Raw genomic sequence first — 22,186 nt, 5'->3', positions numbered from 1 at the left:
CTGTGCTTGTAACCTCTGATTTCCATGTGTTGGTGGCAGCTGAGTCAGAATTAGGAAACCACCTGTTTTAAACTGTCTAAAAAACTGTCTAAGGGATGTACAGCTGAATCCTTTCAGTGGGGCCCTATCTTGCGATGGACTTCCCTTAGATGATGTGGCTGACGGCTGCTAGAAGAGTGCCTCATTTCTGGAGATACCTACCCCTATTGTTCCAGCTGTGTCTTGGAAACCCTTTAGTGGTATATTAGGTGGCAGAGTCCAACACATAGTTGTATATGTGAGTGTGGTTAACAAGAGGAAAATGGACCATCACCATTGCTCTCCCCTTGTCTTCTTCCTCCTCTTTTCTTCCTTTCACCTGGCCCCAGTGCCTGCAAGTCATAGACTACCTCCACCCCTTCTGTGTACCACCAGTAATCCTCTAGGTACTTACAGGGGTATAAATAACTCACTGTGGATACAATGGGTCAAAGCAATGGTCCTGATGACAATAGCAAAACATGTATAGAAGGAGCTGATCACTGTGATGTCATCTGTCATCATAGGTGAGTTACATTGGACTCCCACTCAATTTTTGGTGAGTTTATGAAGTTATGTTCATATACAAAAACATAATAACCCTTTTTATGTCAAACTAGGTACATACCCCTGTAGCTGCTTGAGTTTATTAATCTTAATTCTTTTCGAACTATTTAATATGTCAGCATGTACCATATCAAGAAAATATATTCTGCAAGTTTACTCCTGTCTGTCGTGGAAAGTAAAAATTTGCCAGAAACTTACATATGTTTATAACAATGTATGCTCACCTAGTTCTAATAATCAAGGGTTTGGCAATGAAAATTGGTTTGTATTTAAACTCACTAATTCATAAAGCAAGTACCGGATGGCGTGTTTTATGTTCTCTTAGCCAGAGCAGCTGCCTATGTTTGTGCAGGCAGTGCCTCTCCAAAGGTGGCTGAACGAGCGCGCAATGAAAGGCTGAAGTCCAGCCCCAGTTTCCTGGATGAGCCCTCTCTCTGGAACACGGCTATGCCTGTCTGGAGGAAGGCACACGTTGTCTTTTTGAAAAAATTTATTTATTTATTTATTTATTTTTTTGTGCAGATAGGCACATTTGACTGAATATTCTTTTTTTATTTTTTACTTTTCTTTAAGTTCTGGGATACATGTGCAGAATGTGCAGGTTTGTTACATACGTATACATGTGCCACGGTGGTTTGCTGCACCTATCAACCCGTCATCTAGGTTTTAAGCCCCACATGCATTGGGTATGTGTCCTAGTGCTCTCCCTCCCCTTGCCCCCCACTCCCCGACAGGCCCTGGTGTGTGTAGAAAACAAAACACCACATTTTCTCACTCAGAAGTGGGAGTTGAACAATGAGAACACATTTTCTTCTTAAAAACACACTACCAATTTGCCAGGTCACATTCCCAAGAGGCCAAGATGCCTTTTTTTTTTTTTTTTTCTAATTTATTCTCCTATTCCAAGGTTTGTTACGTGCAAGCTTCAGGCCCTTATTTTTCTGGGTTTGAGTCTAATCTTTATTTCACGGCCCAATATGGAAACTTCTTTATACTCTGGGTCAGAGTAATTGCCTTTAGTTGAATATTTGTCAGCTTTCTTTTTCCTGGTTTGAATTTACCAGAATTCCATGCAGTATTCTAGGCATAAAGTACCCATTGTGATTATAATTTTCTAAAGATCTTTCAGGATTTCTATTTCTTTTAGGTTATGCCAGCCTTTTGGGATATTCTTGATGAAGCTTTGGAAAGAAATGTTTTCTGTTTTGAAATTGCTTAGCTGGTGAAGTTTAAGTCTAGAGCTGCTGGCAGCCATCCTAGCCACTCTTGAGGATAAGCTTCCTGAGTATCTAGCCAGTATTGAGGAAGGAAGAGGAGGGAAGGAAGAAAAGAAAGAAGAGGAGGGAGGAGAATGAAAGATTTGATATATTTAATCCAATCCAGGACCTGGCTCTAGACATTTCTGAACTTCCTTTTACAAAAGCCAAAAAAGTTCCTTTTTTATTTAAGATAGTTTGAAGTAGACTTCTATTCTTTGTCTGATACTGTCCAGTCAAATATAGTATGAAATTTATGATGTCCATTTCTAATCTGCTAGAAGTGAGGAGGGTGGAGTTACCAGCAAGTGTCTGCTTTGGTTAGGCTGTGTTAAGTACATTATATGTTATTATTATTTAAGACTTAAAACAACTATATTGATCAGGTATTGCTAATGCACAGGATAAAATTTAAAACATTAAGAGTATTTCCCTTAAATTTGTAGGAGTAAAGTTTAAAAATTAAGTCTGTATATATATATGTGTGTATGTCTGTGTATGTATATATACCTGTGTATATAGATACATATCTATATATATGTATGCATGTGTATATAGATACACATATATATCTATATGTACATGTATATTTATTAGTGTGAAACAAACAGTACTGCCCTGTTAGTGGTAAAGAGACTTCAGCTCCCTATTTACAATCAGTGCAAAGGTTTCCAAGGTTGTCAACTTACTTGTATCAAAGAAGTCAACACTTGATTGAAACCATGAATTGTGCATATAAATACAGAGAAATGTGTTTTGATTGCACCACAGACAAGTAGCTTGAAAAAGGAGACAACTGAGATGCTCTAAATTACTGGAAATAAGGTAGAGGAAGGAATGTTGCAATAGCAAATTAGGTAGAAATTTCTAATTTCTCTTCTAGTCACCTCGGATGGAAATGTGTGGGCTGTTACAGGTAACTTGCCCTTTTCACTTGGTGCCCACTGCCTGCATGAGTTCCTCTGAGATGGCCCTAACTGCTTTATGTTAAAATTAAGTGGAGTGACTCTCCTGTGGAAAATAACATAGTGGATTTCTGTTTTCAGTTTCTTAGCCTTGCTACAGCAACCTATGTCACCACCACCAGCACTCACACATCACAAGCGTAGAATCTTTCAGTGAGTTGGTGTCATCCATAGGATAAAGCCTCCAAACCTCCAGACCTCTGATAATACATCACACTGAAGCCCCATGTGATCAGATCTGAATCTTGCGTAACTGGCCAGGCTTATTTCCTTGCCTATGGCTTACATTCCAGCTAAACCATTCTGCTGCCAGTTACACAAACACTTCATGCTATTCAGTGCTGCTGGCCTTTGCACACGCTGCTCCTTCTTCCTGGACACTCTTCTCTAGTCCTATGTGTCTGACACCCATCTCATTCATTTTCTTGCAGATATGTCCTTGACAAGGTACCTAAATCACCTTGAACAGAGTTAATCATCTTGCCCTCTGTGCTACTTATACCTTTGCTTCTGTAACATGTGGTTTTTTATTTGTTTGTTTGTCTTGACTATCTGATATGGTTAGAATAACATTTCCATCCAACACCCATTGATATAAATGAGGGATTTTACTTTGGGAATTAGTCAATTATATTGGATACAGTCATAGGTTTTTGAGTCAAACTGCTTGGGCTTAAATCCTAGTTCTACTTTTTATTAGCTGTGGGACCTTGGATACTTATCTTCCCTGGGACTCAGTTTTCTCATCTGTAAAATCGAATAATATTGGCATTTCATGGGATTACTGTGAAGTTAAATAAAAATAATCTATGTCAAGTGACTGGCACAAGGAATGTTCTCAACAAATAATGCATTATTTTGCCTATTAACTCAAGAAAGAAAGGTGACCATTGTCAGGAATTGGCAAAAGGTATGCAGAGAGCATAAGTAGGCCATTTTCTGGACATGGCATGGCGTCTGCTCTATTTTCCTCACTTGCTTGTGCACAGCAGCTGTCCACAAAGCTGACTGGGAAAAAGGAACCACTGTCACTGTCAATCACCCAGGAAGACACTCCTGCCTTTCTGTCTCCAGACATCTCCAAAAGTTTCAATCAGGTCATCAGCATATATTATGCTGATTTCGGGACGTAGAAAACAGCCTTCTCCCAAATTCTGTATCATACTTTGCTGCCTGAGCTTTAAAAGCTTTGGTCTTTCTAAGTTTCTGTTGAGTAGATATAGCTGCTTCTGATTCTGTTCCAAAAATCTTCTTTAGGATGAATGAATGAAACCCAGTTCTGGCAGGTTCTAGCACTCCTCCTGTAGTCCAAAGGTCTCAGACAAACCACCAGTCCTGCCTCTTCTTTCCAAGAAAAGGCACAACAATAGGCAATCTCATAGTGGGAATTCTGGAAGCAGCAGTGTCCCATCCTAGCCCAGCCAGCCAAAAATGCTCATTTAAACTGACTGTATTCTTGTGGCCACCTAACTAGTGTCTTTACCAGTGAATATGATTCCATGCTTTGGGCAAGTCCAGGTTGCAGACAACTGCAGAAAGAAGCATGGCCAACCTGTGCTTGTGAAACCTGGTTAACCAAGAGAACTACACCGAGTGGATATCACTCCTACCTATAGGCCAGTGTGTCTCTCACAAATCGCTTTATTTACAAAATCAAATACTGTTTACTTGATTAGATAATCTAAGACATACTTTCATTTAATCTGAGTCACTATATCTTTTTGCTCCAAAATGAAGCATGTATTGAAGTTCTCTGAGTTCCTCTTCAGTGTCAAATGAAGGCAATTTTAAAAACTAATTAAAAAGAATTCCTCTTGGATTCATTCTTCCACCTTCCTCCGAGGGTACTAAAGATGAACCAACATCATACTGGATTGAGCAAGTCACCAGACTGTATTTTAACAAAGCTAATGTGAACTTTGACTTTTGACTTTTGAAAAGTGGTCACGGTGAGCAGTTTCCTTTTACCTATTAGCATCCACAAAAGAGTTCCGGGCATTTACACTTAGAGAAAATCACTGGGTTATTTCAGTGGAACAAGATGGACAGCCAAGGTCAATGAAGCATTGCAAGTTTTCCAGCCCTTCCTGGAGGCGGAATAGGGACTGACTTTTGTCTCTCTCTCCCTCTTACTGTCTCTCTTTCTTTTAGTGGCATTTAACAAATAGCAAAATAGCATCTGAGTAAAACTTTAAGTAAAAACCACAGATGATAAACTCTTGGAGGAAGAACCTATTTTTTTTAAGCATAGTGTCTCCTCCCCAGCCCCCACCCCTTCGTGATATCTATTCTCACTTTCTGAAATAAACATTTTAATTTGCTAATGCTGTGAGGTGTGGGCTGGGAAGTTACTCATTCTCTCCTTCACCCATAGAACAATTTCTTAAGGCCTAAGTGAGAATTTTACTTACCTCTTTCAAATGAGGAGATCCTTACTAAGTTTAACAGGCAATAAAAATTCAGATCTGGAAATCTCAGAGTCACCTGATAAGAGTTTTGCTTTGCTTTTCTTAGGCGGAGGAACTATACCAAGTCCTCCATCTAGCGGTATCACTTGGAATTGTTTGTAAAAGTGATCTAATGTGAATTTTGGGAACAGAAGATACTTATTGAATTTCAAATTTTAACTGAATAGCATGATAAAAGTGGATAAGAGAGAATTAAAAGATAAAGTACCTAGTCTCAAAGAGCTTATAATGTAATGAGAAAGAAGTAAAACTTTATAAAATAAAAAATCTAATAAATAGTTTTCAAACCTAAGTATAGGTGCTTGACTCCTTTCTTCTCCTAAGGTCATTACTGGGCAGATGTGTCACTTTGCATAAGTTTGGGGCAGAAAAGAGGAAAGGAGCTGTTCGCCAATCGTAAGAGTCAGAAAAGAGAGGAGATCCTATCTGCAAACCAAAGCTCCAAGTGCTCCTGAGACAGCCTAGGAGCAGCGAAATGATTTTCCTTATAAGGCTCTGGGATAGGGGAGCTGAAACATCCTAGACCTGACAAGACACCAGTACATCTGGGGGAGCCTGGGGGTAAATCCAAGGATACTCCAGATGCTTAAGAAGGTCAACCAGCTGCCCAGGCCAGTACCTCAGTGGCCCTAGGAGGGGTTTCCATCGTCTAAAGAGTTGTGACATGCTGAGGTGAACCTTTCTTTTTTCTCAGTATCTGGGAGGAGCCCAGGAATCTTGTGACTCCTCTCTCCACCCATTAATTCCAGGATTGCAGCTGGTTGGCTTGTTGTCACCAACAAAATGAAACATATCTTCTTTGTCTGACAATTTACAATTGCCTGGGAGATAGGCCTGCCGGTTCTAAGGAATCTCCCGCCTGATAATAGTAGTACCAGACTGCTTGTGGGACCACACCAGGATGAGAAAAAATATATTAATGTTCAAGCAACTATGCTGGAAGTCTATTGGGGCATACTTCCCACATAAAATGAGTATTTCTGGATAGCACTTGATGGGTGGTTGGTATCTCCTGAATTTTGTCCTGGCAAATCCTGTTTGCTGTTATCCCTGCTTCAAACACTCAGTGTTCCTCTTTCTTCTCTGCTTCCCGGGCCTGCTGCTGGTGGAATATTTGCGTTTGCCGTTGTCTCTTATACTCCTAAGCTAAACCACTGCATCTCCAAAATTCTCCTCTTCGTCCTCAAGTTCTTTAAAACCTTCATTTATGCAATCCTGTTCCATAGCATATCTTTTCTATTCTTTTGCTTTTCTTTGCAATGTTTCTTGAACTTGAACTTTTCCTGTACACATAACCTCATTCACAAGTTGTTTCCTTGCCTCCTTTTCAAATCTTATCTTCTTGTCCTTGGCCAACTTTTTTTTTTTTTCGTTCTCTGCCTCTACTATTTTGTCTAATGATTTCTTCTGTTTCCTTCTCCTGTCTTCCCTTTGTTGCTTTTTAAATCAGCCTCTTCCTGTAAGTCTTGAAGGGCCCTTGCACAAAGTTCATGTTCAAGTCCTGCTCTTTCCTGTATTTCTGTCAACTATGTTCCACCTTCTCTTGGAAGACTTTTTGCAAAAAAGGTTTCAATTTTCTGCTTTGTCTTCTCTTTCCTCCAGCTTATCCTGTTCATTCTCAGGTTTAATCTGTGCATTTTCTTTTTCCATAAGGTGCACCTCCTCTCCGTCTAGCTGTTGCACTGCCTGCTTTTGCACCTGGATGCTGGTGACCTGGGCATTCTGACCCAGGTGCATGTTCTCCTCCAGGTCTTCCTGGAGCTCTTGAGTTTCTCATGTTTCCTTGGCTGATTAGTCTTCTGCTCGTAGTTCTGAGAACATCTTCTCTTTCACCAGTTTCTGCCTCTTCGGCTTTTCATTAAATTCTACCTCTGCTTTCTGCTCTTCACGTGTCTTTTGATGGATACAAAGCAATTGACCACAGAGCTGCTTGCGGCATGCCCTGAATCACTGTCTAGCTTTTCATCCACAAAATTCTATCTCTGTTTTCCTTCTGTTTTAATGATCTGGCTTTCTCTCTCAGTCTATCTTGTTTTTCTCCTCCATTATTGCTTCTTTCAATTGCATTTCATTCAGTAAAACACTCATTTTCTTCCGAGGCTAGCTTATTTTATCTTTCTTCAGTGTTGATGGAATACTTACTTTTAACAGGTATGAGCAGACTGAAAGAGAGCCATCCCTCTAAATGGTTAGGACAGGTGACTTCCCTCAAGCTGGATTTTGAATTTAGTAGCGGAAATCATATTTAAAAACCTTAAAACACAAAAGACAGTAAGTTTAAATCAAGAAATGTAACATTTAAAAATGAAGATTGTGAAAAACAGCACAGACACTGCTGAATATTGTCAGCAATGACCCAGAATGTTAGTGTAAGGAATCATAGTGTAAACAACAGAAAAAATAAATGAAAATTGGAAATGAAAAGTGACAGGGTAGGATACACTCATGAAATAAATCTTTTCAATTAGTAAGACTTTCAGAAGGAGAGAAAGAAAAGGAGAAATAACAAAAATCAAAGAATTAATATTAAAAAATCCCTGTGAGCTGGATGAAGACTTGAGTTTTTCGATGATAAAGACCATGTAACTGCTGGAAGTGTTTAAAGAAAAAAGAAACACTTCTGGCCACATTCTAGGGTGCTTAACAGACCTGTACGATCAGTAGTACTTCTTATTAAGCTTCCAGACAGAGAACACAAGTTACACAGAAAATATTGACAACACTATCAATCTTTTTATCTGCAATACAGTAAAATCGAAGACAATGAAGTGACATTATGGACTTTTGAGTGAAAAGAGCTGTGATTCTAGAATCCTGTTCTCAGGACTTTATTTATGAATTGGGGTGAAGATGTGACATTTTGAGACCTACAAGGACCTAGTAAGTAAACTACCCATACACATTCTTTGAAAATGTTACTGTAAAACTTCAACAAAAATTAAATCAGCATTTGATTTTACATTAAGGAAGAATAAAATATGTCAGGGAGAAAGATGAGTGATAAATCACATATATGTAATTGATGTGTAAAATTATCAGAAACCTATAGGGTACAGTAAGAAAACACTATTCATTCCTCTGCCTCCAAATGAAATCTAAGACAGGTCTAATATTGGTCATTCTCAGATAAAAACAGTATTCTCTAGTCACTTAGAAAAATCAGAATAATTTTATCAATCAGTTAAAATGTCAATATCGTGTAAGAGTCAAACTTCTAAACTCCATTCTAAATTAAAACTTTTTTCCTTCCCCTGCTTGGAATTATCTGACAAAGAATTTAAAGCAGCTATTACAAAAATTATCAAATGAGTAATTGTGGGCACTTTTGAAACAAATATTAAAATAGAAAGTTTCAGGCAAGAAATAACATAAAGAAGAACCAAATGAAAATTTTAGAGCTGTAAAATATAGTATCTAAAATTTAAAAGAAAACCCAACAACTCACTGACTAGACTCAAAAGTAGAATAGAGATTATAGAAGAAAGAGCAAACTTGAATATAGAACAATATAAATTATCCAGTCTGAATAGCAGAAAGAAAAATGTTTGAGGAAAGAAAGAACAAAGTCTTAGGGACCTATGATAGTACACAAAAGCTATAATATACATGTAATTGGAGTTACAGAAGAGAAGAAGAAAAAATATGGTGCTGAAAAAAATTTGAAAAAATAAAGGCTGAAAACTTCTCAAATACAATGAAAGACATAAACCTAAAGATTTAAGAAGCTAAGTGAACTGCAAGCAAAATAAGTCTGAAGAAATCTAGTCCCAGAGTCATAATAATAAAACTGCTGAAAATTAAAGACAGATAAACCCTTGAAAGCAGCCAGGAGGCTGGGCGCGGTGGCTCATGCTTATAATCCCAGCACTTTGGGAGGCTGAGGCGGGCGGCTCACGAGGTCAGGAGATCGAGAGCATCCTGGCTAACATGGTGAAACCCCGTTTCTACTAAAAATACAAAAAACTAGCCTGGCGTGGTGGCGGGCACCTGTAGTCCCAGCTACTTGGGAGGCTGAGGCGGGAGAATGGCATGAACCCAGAAGGCAGAGCTTGCAGTGTGCCTGGGCAACAGAGTGAGACACACACACACAAAAAAGCAACCAGGAAAAAACATGGCACATTACCCATAGAGAAACAATGATTCAGATAATTGTGGATTTTTCATCAGAACTTATAGAAGCCAGAAGTAATTAGCACATTTTAAAGGTGCTAAAAGAAAACACCTGTCACACCAGAATTTTATGTTCAGTGAAAATATCCTTCAGTAACAAAGGGAAAATCCGTGAAAGAGAAAATAAGCAAATAATAGAGAAAGGTAATAAACTAAAAATGATTCTTTGAAAAGTCAATAAAATGTAGAAACTTCTAGCTAAATTGGTCAATTAAAAGAGGAGAGGAATAATCAATATATTAATGAAAAAATAAACATTACCACATGTTCTACAGACATTAAAAGGATAAGAAAAATTCTTAAAAGACTTTATGCCAATTCATTCAACAACTTAGGTAAAATGAATCATTTTTTTAAAGAACAGCAACTACCAAAGCACACTCAAGAAGAAACAGATAACTTATTTAGAGAAACTGAATTTATAATCTATCTTCTTACATAGGAAACTTCCAGATAGCTTCACTCATGAATTCTACCAAATATTTATGGAAGAAAATTATAAAATTCTACACTAACTTTTTTTTTTTTTTTTTTGAGACAGAGTCTGACTCTGTCATCCAGGCTGGAGGGCAGCGGCGAGATCTCCGCTCACTGCAAGTTCTGCCTCCCGGGTTCACGTCATTCTCCTGCCTCAGCCTCCCGAGTAGCTGGGACTACAGGCGCCCGCTACCACGCCCGGCTAATTTTTTTGTATTTTTAGTAGAGACGGGGTTTCACGATGTTAGCCAGGATGGTCTCGATTTCCTGACCTAGTGATCGGCCCGCCTTGGTCTCCCAAAGAGCTGGGATTACAGGCATGAGCCACCTCGCCCAGCCTACAGTAACTCTTAGAAAATTCAGAAGAGGAAATATTTCACAACTCATTTTATCAAGCAACACATTTCTAGGAAAGAAAACTCCAGAATAATATCCCTCATAAAGAGATAGTCAAAATTGCTTAAGAAAATTTTAGCAAATTGAATCCAGTGAATAATAAAAAGTAATGCTTCATTACCAAGTGGGGCTCATGACAATAATACAATGTTGGCTTAACATTGGAAAATGAATCAATATAACTCCCTAGATTGATTTACACAAAGTACCAAACAATATGATTGATATAGAAAAAGCATTTGGCAAAATTCAACTTATCTTATGATAAAAACTCTCAACAAACTAGGAATAAAATGAAATGTCATCAAATTATTAAAAGGCTATATATTAAAATCATATAGTATTGAATGATTTAATATTTTCTACCTAACGTTGGGAAAATGGTAAGAATGGCCTTTTCGCTATATCCATTAAATGTCATATTAGGGTTGCTAACACTACATAAAGCAAAAAAAAGAAATGAAAGACATAGATATTGGAAGGAAAGAAAACTGCTTGCAGACAACAAGATCGGGTACATAGAAAACGCTAAGGAATCTACAAAAACTAATATACAACTGATAGGCACACTGGGCGATGCTGCAAGTTACAAAGTCAATATATAAAAATTAGTTGTAGTTTTACATATTTGCAATAAACAATTGAAAATAGAAATAGAAATACCATTCATTATAGCGTCAAAGAACAAGAGATACTACGGAATAAATTTAATAAAAAACATACCAGACATGGGCTGGGCGTGCTGGCTCACGCCTGTAATCCCAGCACTTTGGGAGGCCGAGGCGGGCAGATCACGAGGTCAAGAGATTGAGAACATCTGGCCAACATGGTGAAACCCCATCTCTACTAAAAATACCAAAATTAGCTGGGCATGGTGGCAGGCGCCTGTAGTCCCAGCTACTCGGGAAGCTGAGGCAGGAGAATTGCTTGAACCCGGGAGGCAGAGATCTCAGTGAGCCGAGATAGCGCCACTGCACTCCAGCCTGGTGACAGAATGAGACTCTGTCTCGAAAAAAAAAAAAAAGAAAAAAAATCACACATGGATAACAAAAACCACAAAACTTTGCCAAGAGAAACTAAAGAAAGCCTAAACAAATGTATAGAAATATCATTTAATGATAAGAACATGGAATATTGTTGAGCTTTAAATTTTCCTAAAATTGGTACATAGATTTAATGCAACCTCAAACAAAATTCCAGCAGCATTTTTTATAGAAATTGATATGATAACTCTCAAATTTACATGAACATAAAATCTTGAAAAAACCCAAAACACAGTTGTAGGACATACAGTGCCTAATCCTAGGACTATAAAACTACAGTAATCTAGACTGTTTAAGAAAAGACTTACAGATCAATAGGACAAAAATAGAGTTCAGAATTCTAACTTCACATATGTGTTCAATGACTTTTGACATAAATGTCAAACTAATACCATGGGGAAAGGAGAGTTTTTTTCAACAAAAATTGCTGCATCAGTTGGATATTTTTGTGTGAAGTTTTTGAATCTCAAGCCTTATCTCACACTTCACATCTAAATTAACTCAAAATAAATCATAGTCCTAAACATAAAATCTAAAGCTAAAAATATCATATCAGAAAAGATAGACACAAATATTTGTGATCTTGGATTACAAAAATATTTCTGAGATAGGACACAAAGGAAAAAATGATAAATTTGACTTCATCAAAATTAAAAATTTGCTCTTAAAGAAACAGTTAAGAAAATAAAAGGGAAAGCCATTGACTGGAAGAAAACTTTTGCAAAACGCATGTCTGATAAAGGATTTGTACTAAAAAACTCAATAGTAAGAAGATAATTACAAAATAGGCAAAAGGTGTATGAATGGCAGGGAAGATGTAAGAACAGCAAATATGTAAGTGGAAAAATATTCAACATTATTAGTCATTGGAGTTGAATAGATCAAGTATTTGCAAGCAGGTGGGGCCAGTGGAGCTCATCTTTGCTGGTGGGAATACAAAATAATACAATCAGTTTGGGAGTCTGTAATGATAAACATTCACTTAACCAACCAACCTAGCAACTCTCTGCCTGTTTATCCTAGCAACGCCTTTTCTAGGTATTTATCCAAGGGAGATGAAAACACGTGTCTGCACAAAGCCTTGTATGCATACTTACAGCAGCTTTATTCCCAGTAGCCAAAACCTAGAAGCAAGTCAAGTATCCATGAAATACTAATCCACAATAAAAACGAATGAACTGCTGCCATACAGAATAACATGAATAGATCTCAAAATTATTATGCTAAGTAACTGAATCCAGACACAGAAGACTACATCATGGTATGATTTCATTTATATAGAATTCTAAAATGAAAACCTATAGTGACTAAAAGTTGATCAGTGGTCTTTAGGAGTTAGAGGTTCCTAGGGTTTGGGAGTGGGGACAAGAGATGTATGAAAATGGGCACATAACATGTTAGGGTGATAGAAATATTCTTTATTCTGATTGTGACTATGGTTAACCAACTGTATACAGTTGTCAAACTTATAAAATTGTACCTTTAAAAATGATAAATTTTACTGCATGTAAATTATACATAAAAAATCTAATTAATTTAAAAATAGCTAATAAAAAGTCTTTAATAATACTGTTGTATGGCTATATGGGACTCACTGCTACCTGTTGTATGAGTTACACAATTTTAACAATCTGCTCAGGTCAGTGATATTAGCTAGGAATTGTTACATGCTTACTACACAGCAGGTACTGCTTTGAGTGATTTTACAGTTTTTGCTAATTTAATCTTACCAACAACCCTGTGAAGGAAATAGTGTTATCTCTCCTTGACGGATAACGAAAATTATTACAAAAATTTTAATTAACAGCTAGTAAGTGGAAAATGTATATTTTGAAAGAGGCATTAGAGACCAGATTCTTAACCACTATTATATATTGAGAGGCAAACACAGAAAATGTTACGTGTCAGTATAATGCACTATGACTAGTCTTAGGTGAAGGGTATATGCAAATAAGTTTATAAATTCAGGGAGGGTGAGGCTTGGCTTGGGAAGACCTTATTGGAAAAAGTAATTCTAGTTCTGGGTCTCATGAGACGGGAAGAATTTGAACTGTTAATTAGTGTTAAAAATGTGATGTCACTGAAAGTCACCTGACATTAGATAACACACTTTACTTCCCCATCACACCCATTGTTTTATTCTTGGGCTCAATGAAATAAAGGATGTTAGTAATAAGGGATGAAGCAACCGTAGTCTCTTATAAGCAAAGGCTATATCAATTTGTTAATTGTAATTTTGTGTGCTTTAAAATCAAAAAGCATTCTTACATGAAGCTCTAAAATCTCTTATTAGATTCAACATTAAAAGCCATATTTAGAAAGAGTTGTTTTTGAAAAATTGAAAGAAAACACTTTGCACTTAAAAAAAAAGACTTAAAATGCAGTTCTCAATCATTCCAGCAGATGGCAATATAATCATTGTTAAAAAGTTTTGTCATCAAAGTGGAGGAAAAAAGGGCAAATGAAAACAACCTATCCTTTTTTATTTTGTTTTATTTTATTTTATTTCTTTTGATTTTTCTCCTCTGTGGTGAGCCCTTTTTGGCTGCTAAAACAATTCTATACCTAATGTTTTTAAAGCTACATAGCCTGCTAAGGACCTAATTATGACCTCCCTTAAATGCCAAGATAGAGATACTATTTTTTTACTATTTTTAAGTGTTAAGAACACTTAACATGAGTTTTACCTTTTTAACAAATTTTACAGTGTACTACACAGTATTGTTAACTAGAGGGATAATGTTGTAGACATATCCTTATTCTGTAGAGATAGATGGCTTTGAGTAAGGGATGACTTGGTCAAAATTGTTCATTAGAAAAATAACTGACAGGGAAAGGACAAGTGGAAGGATGTAAAAGAGAGGAATGTTTGTTAGAAAACAGGAAGAAGGCAAGGGGAAGATCCCGAAGAGTGGTAATGGGAAAACTATGGCTTAGATGAGGAAAATAACTGTAGACACAGAAGGGAAAGAACTGAGCAACTAATTGGATGTCAGACATTCAGAAGAACGAATAGCCAAAGATAACTCCAGTGTTTTAATCTGGTTTAGGGGAAAGCTAACTAGAGTACAACAGGAGAAAGACTGAGCTTGGACCAAAGGGAGTATTTTCAGGTGCCCTTGTGCATCTACACAGATTTAACTTAGCACTTGACAACTGGGTCTCCTCTTTAGATTAAGAAGTAAAATTTAAGAGAGACATAAACACAGAGTGGATATTTGTGGTCTTAGGAGTAGATAAGAAAGTCACAGAGAGATAAAGGCCAAAGTCCTAAGAAACGTCTAGATAACACTTGCATTTAGGAGAAACCAATGATATGGTTAAGTTTAACAGAATTCCCAGGTGGCTGTAGTGTCTTAGGAGGCTGCAAAGAAGGATACGTGGAATAAGAGTAACGAATATTTCAATAAGTTTGAGAAGATGATTGGAACAGAGGCCACTGGACTTTAAGAAACTTAATGGGGTAGAAAGCAGATTGCCATGAGAAAGGAATGGAGAGATTGTAAGAAAGTCTGAAATCTCTTTTTAAAAGTTTGACAGTCAAGGGAAGAGAAAAGAAGAAATCATTCCCTTCTAGTAGTTTGACTAGACAGCAGGAAAGGGGAAATCTTGTTTTTTGAAACGGAGTCTCGCTCTGTCACCAGGCTGGAGTGCAGTGGTGCGATCTCAGCTCACTGCAACCTCTGCCTCCCGGGTTCAAGCAATTCTCCTGCCTCAGCCTCCCCAGTAGCTGGGACTACAGGTGCGCCCCACCATGCCCAGCTAATTTTTGTATTTTTAGCAGAGACGGGGTTTCACTATGTTGGCCAGGAAGGTCTTGATCACTTGACCTTGTGATCCGCCTGCCTCGACCTCCCAAAGCGCTGGGATTACAGGCGTGAGCCACCGCGCCCGGCCTGGAACGGGGAAATCTTTATACAACAGAGGGCCATGAGCATGATTGTGTCTGTGTGAAGAAGACATTTGAAATTATACTAAAGTTGTTTTCTTTCTTTTTTTTCTTAAATAACATGTAGATAATTTAATGAAATGGCATAACTTCATTTAACAGAAGTTTTGTGGATTTAAGAAAAATTAGACATAATTTTAAAGCATATTTTGCAACTTGTTTCTCATTATTTATTATTCATCCTGTGTCCGCTTGGCTCCTCTCTGTTGCTGATGTCTGAAGCTTTGGGACTATGAGAGTTAGGCATGCTAATTACATCTGTTCTCAGCATCCAAGATCTTCTGACGTTGTGGCAAGTGATAAGTCTGAGGGGGCTGTCGTAGAGTCAACCAAGCATTAGAAATCATAGAAAGCTCTAAAGCCTATTGCTCTTTTATGATATGTGAGTATGTTTTCTTGTCAAGGCTTGTAGAGAGCTTTTCATTCTGTCCTTTCTGCTTTTTTTCCTTAAGGAAAAGAAAAATTAGCTTGCAATGCTGTATCTCGTTGGCAGAATTACCAAGCTGTAGAATTTGCTGCTTGCTCCTAGAGCTTTGGTATTGTGGTGTCATTTGTGTGCAGAGGAATCCGCAAAGGCTGCCAATTGAATCTGTATAGGGAAAAAAATAACATGACTTTGAGAAGCAAACAACCGAGTCTGCCATGAAATATGACAAACATATGGGTTTCATTAAAAACTCATGGCAAGACAAAGTCTTCAAACACAGAGGAAAGTGGAGAAAAAAACAGGAAGAAGGCAAGGGGAATCCCCAAGGAAATTGTATCCATTCTTTATTGCACAGTTAAACAGCTTGTTTATAAATTCCTAAACATCTATCTCTGTCTTTAATTCTTTGAAATCCTGTACCATATCTGTCAATAGTTTCATCAAGTGAAAGATGAAATTAACCCCTACCTTCGTGTATCCCCACTGACATGTTAGAAGGGCTGTAAATTCTGAGAGCTGAACAATACAAATTTTCATGCAAATCAAAACCCAATTACAGAGGAAGAGCAGAAATCAACTTTTTCTTAAATCTTTAACAATCAGGAATATAATTTTATAAACTGGAACTTATTTCTATTAGGGAGGATATGCCACTTGTTTGCTCCTTTTTATATTTTTACAGAACTGATTTATTGGATGGTAATCACATTATACATCTATTATCCTGATCATTGCTTTGGAAATCACAGGAAGTCAAACTCACAGGGAACATATTCTCAGAATAAATCTTCCTTCTTTCAATGAAGCTTGTTTGCTTTGTGGTTTCCTTGGGTTGGATTTTAAGATCCTCAAGGACAAAAAGTCGTTCTTATTCTTTTTTTTTTTTTTTTTTTGAGACGGAGTCTTGCTCTGTCGCCCAGGCTGGAGTGCAGTGGCGCGATCTCAGCTCACTGCAAGCTCCGCCTCCAAGGTTCACACCATTCTCCTGCCTCAGCCTCCCGAGTAGCTGGGACTACAGGCACCCACCACCATGCCTGGCCAATTTTTGTATTTTTAGTAGAGACGGGGTTTCACCATATTGGCCAGGCTGGTCTCGAAATCCTGACCTTGTGATCTGCCCGCCTTAGCCTCCCAAATTATTCATTTTTTTTAAACCCTCCAAATCTTTTTATACCGTGTGTTAAAAAAATATTATCTGTTTAACACTTTTTAATTTTGGCAGTCACTTTGGTTCCCTAGCCAACAGTCATTCTCCACTTCAGTGCCAACAGAACCCTGATTGTGTTTGGTGACAAGGGACTATAGGGAGAGAGAGGAGTCCTCCCTTAGACCAAGGGGTAAGTGCTTTAAACCAGTTTGGGCAATCCTATCCCCTCACCTATGGTTGGTTTGGAATGGGACATGTATTGTAAAGCCAGTTTTGGCCAATGAGATATGAGGGGAGGTTTGTTGGGCCTTTGGGATATTTTTCTTCCTCTGCAGTAAAGAGGAAAACATAGAAGTGCCTTCCCCAAACTACTTTTTAATACAATTGTGTGAGGACATCGTGTTTATAGCTGTGGCAAACTCAAGGGGAATCCAAAACAACTGTGGAAAGCTAACGCATACTGATGATACTGTTTAGCTACAGAATTCGCCAACACTGGAAATTAATTCCGGACCTCTGGTGATGAGAGATAATAAATGCCTTCATAATTTTGGATTCTTTGTACCTTGTAGCCAGAAACATTCTAACTGAGGCAGCAATTTAAAAAGGTTTCTCACATTATCTCCTTGGATTCTGCTAACAATTTATTGTAGTCCACAGAAGACATTGAGACTCAAAATGTCTGAATGATATGACTAACATGACACAACTCTTAGGCAGCAGACTTAACATTGAAATCATAATTTTGATGACCACTGACATAAGCTTTTTAATGCACTTTTAATTTGTCTGAGTCAGGACTAGGAAAGGGTGGCTGAAACGAGGGATGCTGCAATTTTGTGGAAATTTCCGTTGTTCCTCAGGCAGATTCTCCAAAATATTTATGTCTATTGAAGCCTGAACTCCTCCTAACACCTGTCAGAACTCATGTTACAGTGCCCAGACCTCAAGGTTTGTAAGGAAGTTCTTCTTCACGTTTGTTCTTCTTCTTCATTCCTTCCCCTGATTTGTTCTGAAAGCATGGTCTTTTCTTATTTCTAATAAAATGCACCTGTTCAGAGTTACTTGGGAGCTTAAATGTATCACAACCTCCCAGGAGAACACCTGCCCTTTCTCTCTCTGGTCTATCTTAATAGGGCATGGCAAAATGTGATTCTTATTTCCACCTACATTTTTGTAGGATGGGGGTTAGCCTATTTACTTCACACTGGCTCGGATTTAGACCTCCTTAGAATCCATGGGTTCTGCCAGACTCATTCCCATGCTGTTTAGACTTCATGAATGCCTACCATTACAGCCCTGCCCCCCCACCTCATAAACGATTACTGGGAGCAAATATGATTATTATTTCTTTTTTTTTAATTTTTACCTTTTTTTAAAAAATTATACTTTAAGTTCTAGGGCACATGTGCACAACGTGCAGGTTTGTTACATATGTATACTTTGTATCAACATGGATTCTTCAGGAAATGAAGCATGGCAAGAACTTACAAGCTAGTGCTTTCGTGAGGATGGGGGTGCAGTCTCAGGAAACCTAGAGTCAAAGACAGCAGATACATTACAGAACTGGCCATAGCTTTCCAATATACATGGCTGGTTGCTTATCTTGCAGAACATCTTTAGGAAAGTCATACAGAACTCCTGTGCATCAGAATTGTCTATAGAGGAAGAAAAAAAGGTGAAACCACTTATCTGCTGGATTCTTCCTCATCTGAGGTTGTTCATGACTCCAAGTTCACTGGCTAAAGGAATGGCTCTCCTGCAGTTTCAGGTTGTACTCTGCTTGCCAGGAAGCCCTGAGGGAAGCCAAAGCCTAAACGGATCCTGTTAATGCCAGAGCACAGGTTGAACTTTCTCATCCTGGCAGTTGCTGCCACACATAAGGTCTATGGGGGTGGCTCTGCTGGAGTTTGATACCTGTCTCTGGGGCTACTCTTGCTGGCTAGAAATCAAAGCAAGTGGTCAAGTGTCAGCGTGGGGCTCTTATGAGCCAAGTTCATTGGATATGAGTGATGCACAAACAGGGTTCAAATCCAATCTCTGTTCTAAACAGGCTGAAAATAGTTCTCTTCCTTTTAATTTTTTTAAAACAGTTGTTATACCTCAAATATTTCTTTTGTCTTCATTTTGAAGGAGCTGAATCTCCCTCAGGGGTTGGTATCCTCATTCCCTCTTCACCAGGCTTCAGAGCCACAGGTGAATGGACCAGTGCTTATTTTCATGGATGAATAAATTCAGTAATTCCTATTATCCTAAGTATATACAAATTATAAAATCCTATTTTGCATTTTTACTGTGCAGAACATTCTTTCACTGCAGGTGAATGGATTATTTTTAAGAATTTGAGATCTTCTTGCTATTGGTTAACTTGTGTTACTATAACCATTACATTTTATCAGAGTGAAACACAAATCTCAAATGTGTTTTGTCTTGCACAATATGTTTTGTTGAGTAGGCTGAATTTTTAATTTTCTCCATTGCTTTCATAAAACACGAGTAAACTGATGAGTTTAAATTGTATAAATCCTACAAGAATATAAAGCATTAGATTAGTTCAAGGGGAAGGAGACGAGGTTGAAGAAGATACAATTCAGATTATAGAAAACTTATTTTAGTTCTGGGACAGACTTTTGAATTACATTGTTTCTTCTTAGCTAAATTTTCCTATGTCTGTGGAAACTTTTGATAAAAGATTTGCCTTCTTTCAGTGATAAGCCAACTTCCACCAATGGAATTTCTTCTCTGTAAAAAAATCTCTCAGCAATTTGAGAGATCTGCCCTCTCAAACTCATGTCTGAGAGGGCAGATCTGAAGACATAAAGCTGATATAATTCCTGATGTCAGCTGCAAATAATTGAGCTGCATTCCTGCTAGTGCTTGTCACCGACAAATACAATTTAACCAATGATTTTTAGTGAAAAGGATAACATTTGCTATAAGAAGTCCAGGAATCCCGCTCACTATGGCAGGGGCAAGGCTTGTGGTGCCACATTCTCCTTTTAACTGCATATTGCATTTTGTTAACCAGGCCCTGCATTTCATGACGTTTGCGATGGAACTAAGGCATTTCAGCTACTCCCATAGCCACAGCCCTGGAGTGATTTATTTTGGTGAAGTGCTCTGAGTTTTGGTGAACACTGTTAGAATAAAATATCTTCCGAAGAAGAGTGGCTGCTAGGGGAAAAATTCAACCAGGAATGATCTCCTAGGTCTAATAATAATCGTTTTGGAATACTAGAAAGAGCATGGTGTTAGGATTTTGAAACATTTCAATTTTATTCCTCTCTTCATCGTTCAGTAGACCTTTGTACTAGAATGTGATTTCAAAATTTTCTGAACTTCAGTTTTCTTCTCTGCAAAAATGGAAAAGCTGATAGTAACCTCAAAGGGCTACTGGGAAGATGAAATGAGAAGATGGATGGAACTAGCAGTCTCACTGCCTCACACATAGTACGTGCCCGATAAGAGCTTCTCTTTCCTCCTCCGCCCAAATCACCATCCCTTCAACATTCTTACAGACCAGGTATCTGTAGACTGCTGGTTGGTTTATGTGACAGTTATTCCTGATCTCCTGTCTGAATGCCTTCTGCTCTCCATGCTGGAAAAGCTATATATTGCTTTTCAAGCTTCCCTTGCATCTAGCGATGCAGGACATATTAGGTTGGTGCAAAAGTAATTGCGTTTGTTGCCATTAAAAGTAATGGCAAAATTACTTTTAATGGCAAAAACTGCCATTACTTTTGCAGCAACCTAAGACTTCTGGCCAATAGAACAAAAAAGAAAGTCTCCTGAGAGTTTTCAAAGAATGTTTTTGCTTTTCTGATAAACAGACAGAAGCAGCTGGAAACACTCTATTTTCTTCCTACATTGAATTCCTGGGTCTATGATAACAAGCAGCCACAAGAAATTAATACAGTTAGCTATTGAAAGGTCTTATTGATACAGGAGGGGGACAGGGAACTGCTGGGTAAACAAGGGCAGGGTTTCTGGTGAGGGCTCCACCCTCGGGCCTGTGTCCACGGACCTAAGTGAGAACAGGCACTCCGGTTTTCGCGTCCAAATGTTGCATTTTCCAACATCACTCTGGTCCGCCATGCCCCCCTGTCCTGTGCCCATATAAGCCCGAGACCTTAGTGGGCACAGACACAAGTGGCTGAATGTAGAGAGGAGCAGAGGAACACACCCACAGACAGCAGCAGACACCGGCAGACCAGTGACAGTGAAACGACCCGGACACCAAGGAGAGTTTGGCTGGGGGCAGTCAGAGGAGAGTCTGGTCACTGGATGGTCCAACTCCAGGGGAAGACCACCTTTCCACTCCATCCCCACTTCTGGCTCCCCATCCATCTCACTGACACCCACTTCCATTATTCAATAAAACCTTGCACTATCCTTCAAGCCCATGTGTGATCTGATTTTTCTGGTACACTGGGCAAGAACTTGGGATACAGAAAGCTGTCACACTGGCCGTCTGCCTTTGCAATAAGGAAGAGGGTCTAACTGAGCCGATTAACACAAGCTGTCTGCAGATGGCAAAGCTGAAAAGAGCACACTGTTAACACACGCTCACTTGGGCTCTGAGAGTCATGGACATCCACCCCTAGACACTGCCGTGGGGCCGGAGCCCAAAAAGCACTCCACACGGCCTCTGTACCTGCCTGTCTGCCTGCTCCCCCTTGGTGTTTGAGCAGCAGGGCTACTAAAGGAGCAAACCACACTCCTGTTGAACATCCAGTGAGAGGGGTAAGGGAACTCTCCCCGTTTCATTATGATTTTATTTTGGGATATGAGTAATAATGATCACTGATATTTATTGAATACTCTATGTGGACAGGCAAGCATACTAACCTCTGTGTGGATGATCTCATTTAATCCCCACAACAGCCTCAGGAGCAGACACTCCTGTTATATCCATTTCATAGCAAGGAGAGCAGTCCCTCTAGTCACTGTATCTCATCATTCCTTCATGATGCCATCCCGTGTGGCAACCTTAGCCATTATATCCAAAATTCCACATCAAAATAGAACTCCTTACAGACTTCATAAAACCAAATCTAATTCGATTTTCTTTAACTTGGAATTATTTACATTCTTATTTTTCTCCACATGCCTATATAATGGAAAAGAAATAGAAAAATTGAAATCATTCTTTTCAGTAACCTCCACAACAGGGTTACTAATTACCTCCTACCTCTGCTGAACATTTCATTGGCTAGTCTTTCGAATTGGCATCTCGATGTTCTTCATGTGATAGTTTCATAGTTTCTAATGATAAAGCATGTGTTTTAGAAGCACAAAAACCA

Source organism: Symphalangus syndactylus, chromosome 16 (assembly GCF_028878055.3).
Source record: "Symphalangus syndactylus isolate Jambi chromosome 16, NHGRI_mSymSyn1-v2.1_pri, whole genome shotgun sequence".
In the NCBI taxonomy this organism is placed as follows: domain Eukaryota; kingdom Metazoa; phylum Chordata; class Mammalia; order Primates; family Hylobatidae; genus Symphalangus; species Symphalangus syndactylus.
The sequence above is the reverse complement of the archived record's forward strand: the minus strand, read 5'-3'. Positions refer to the sequence as shown.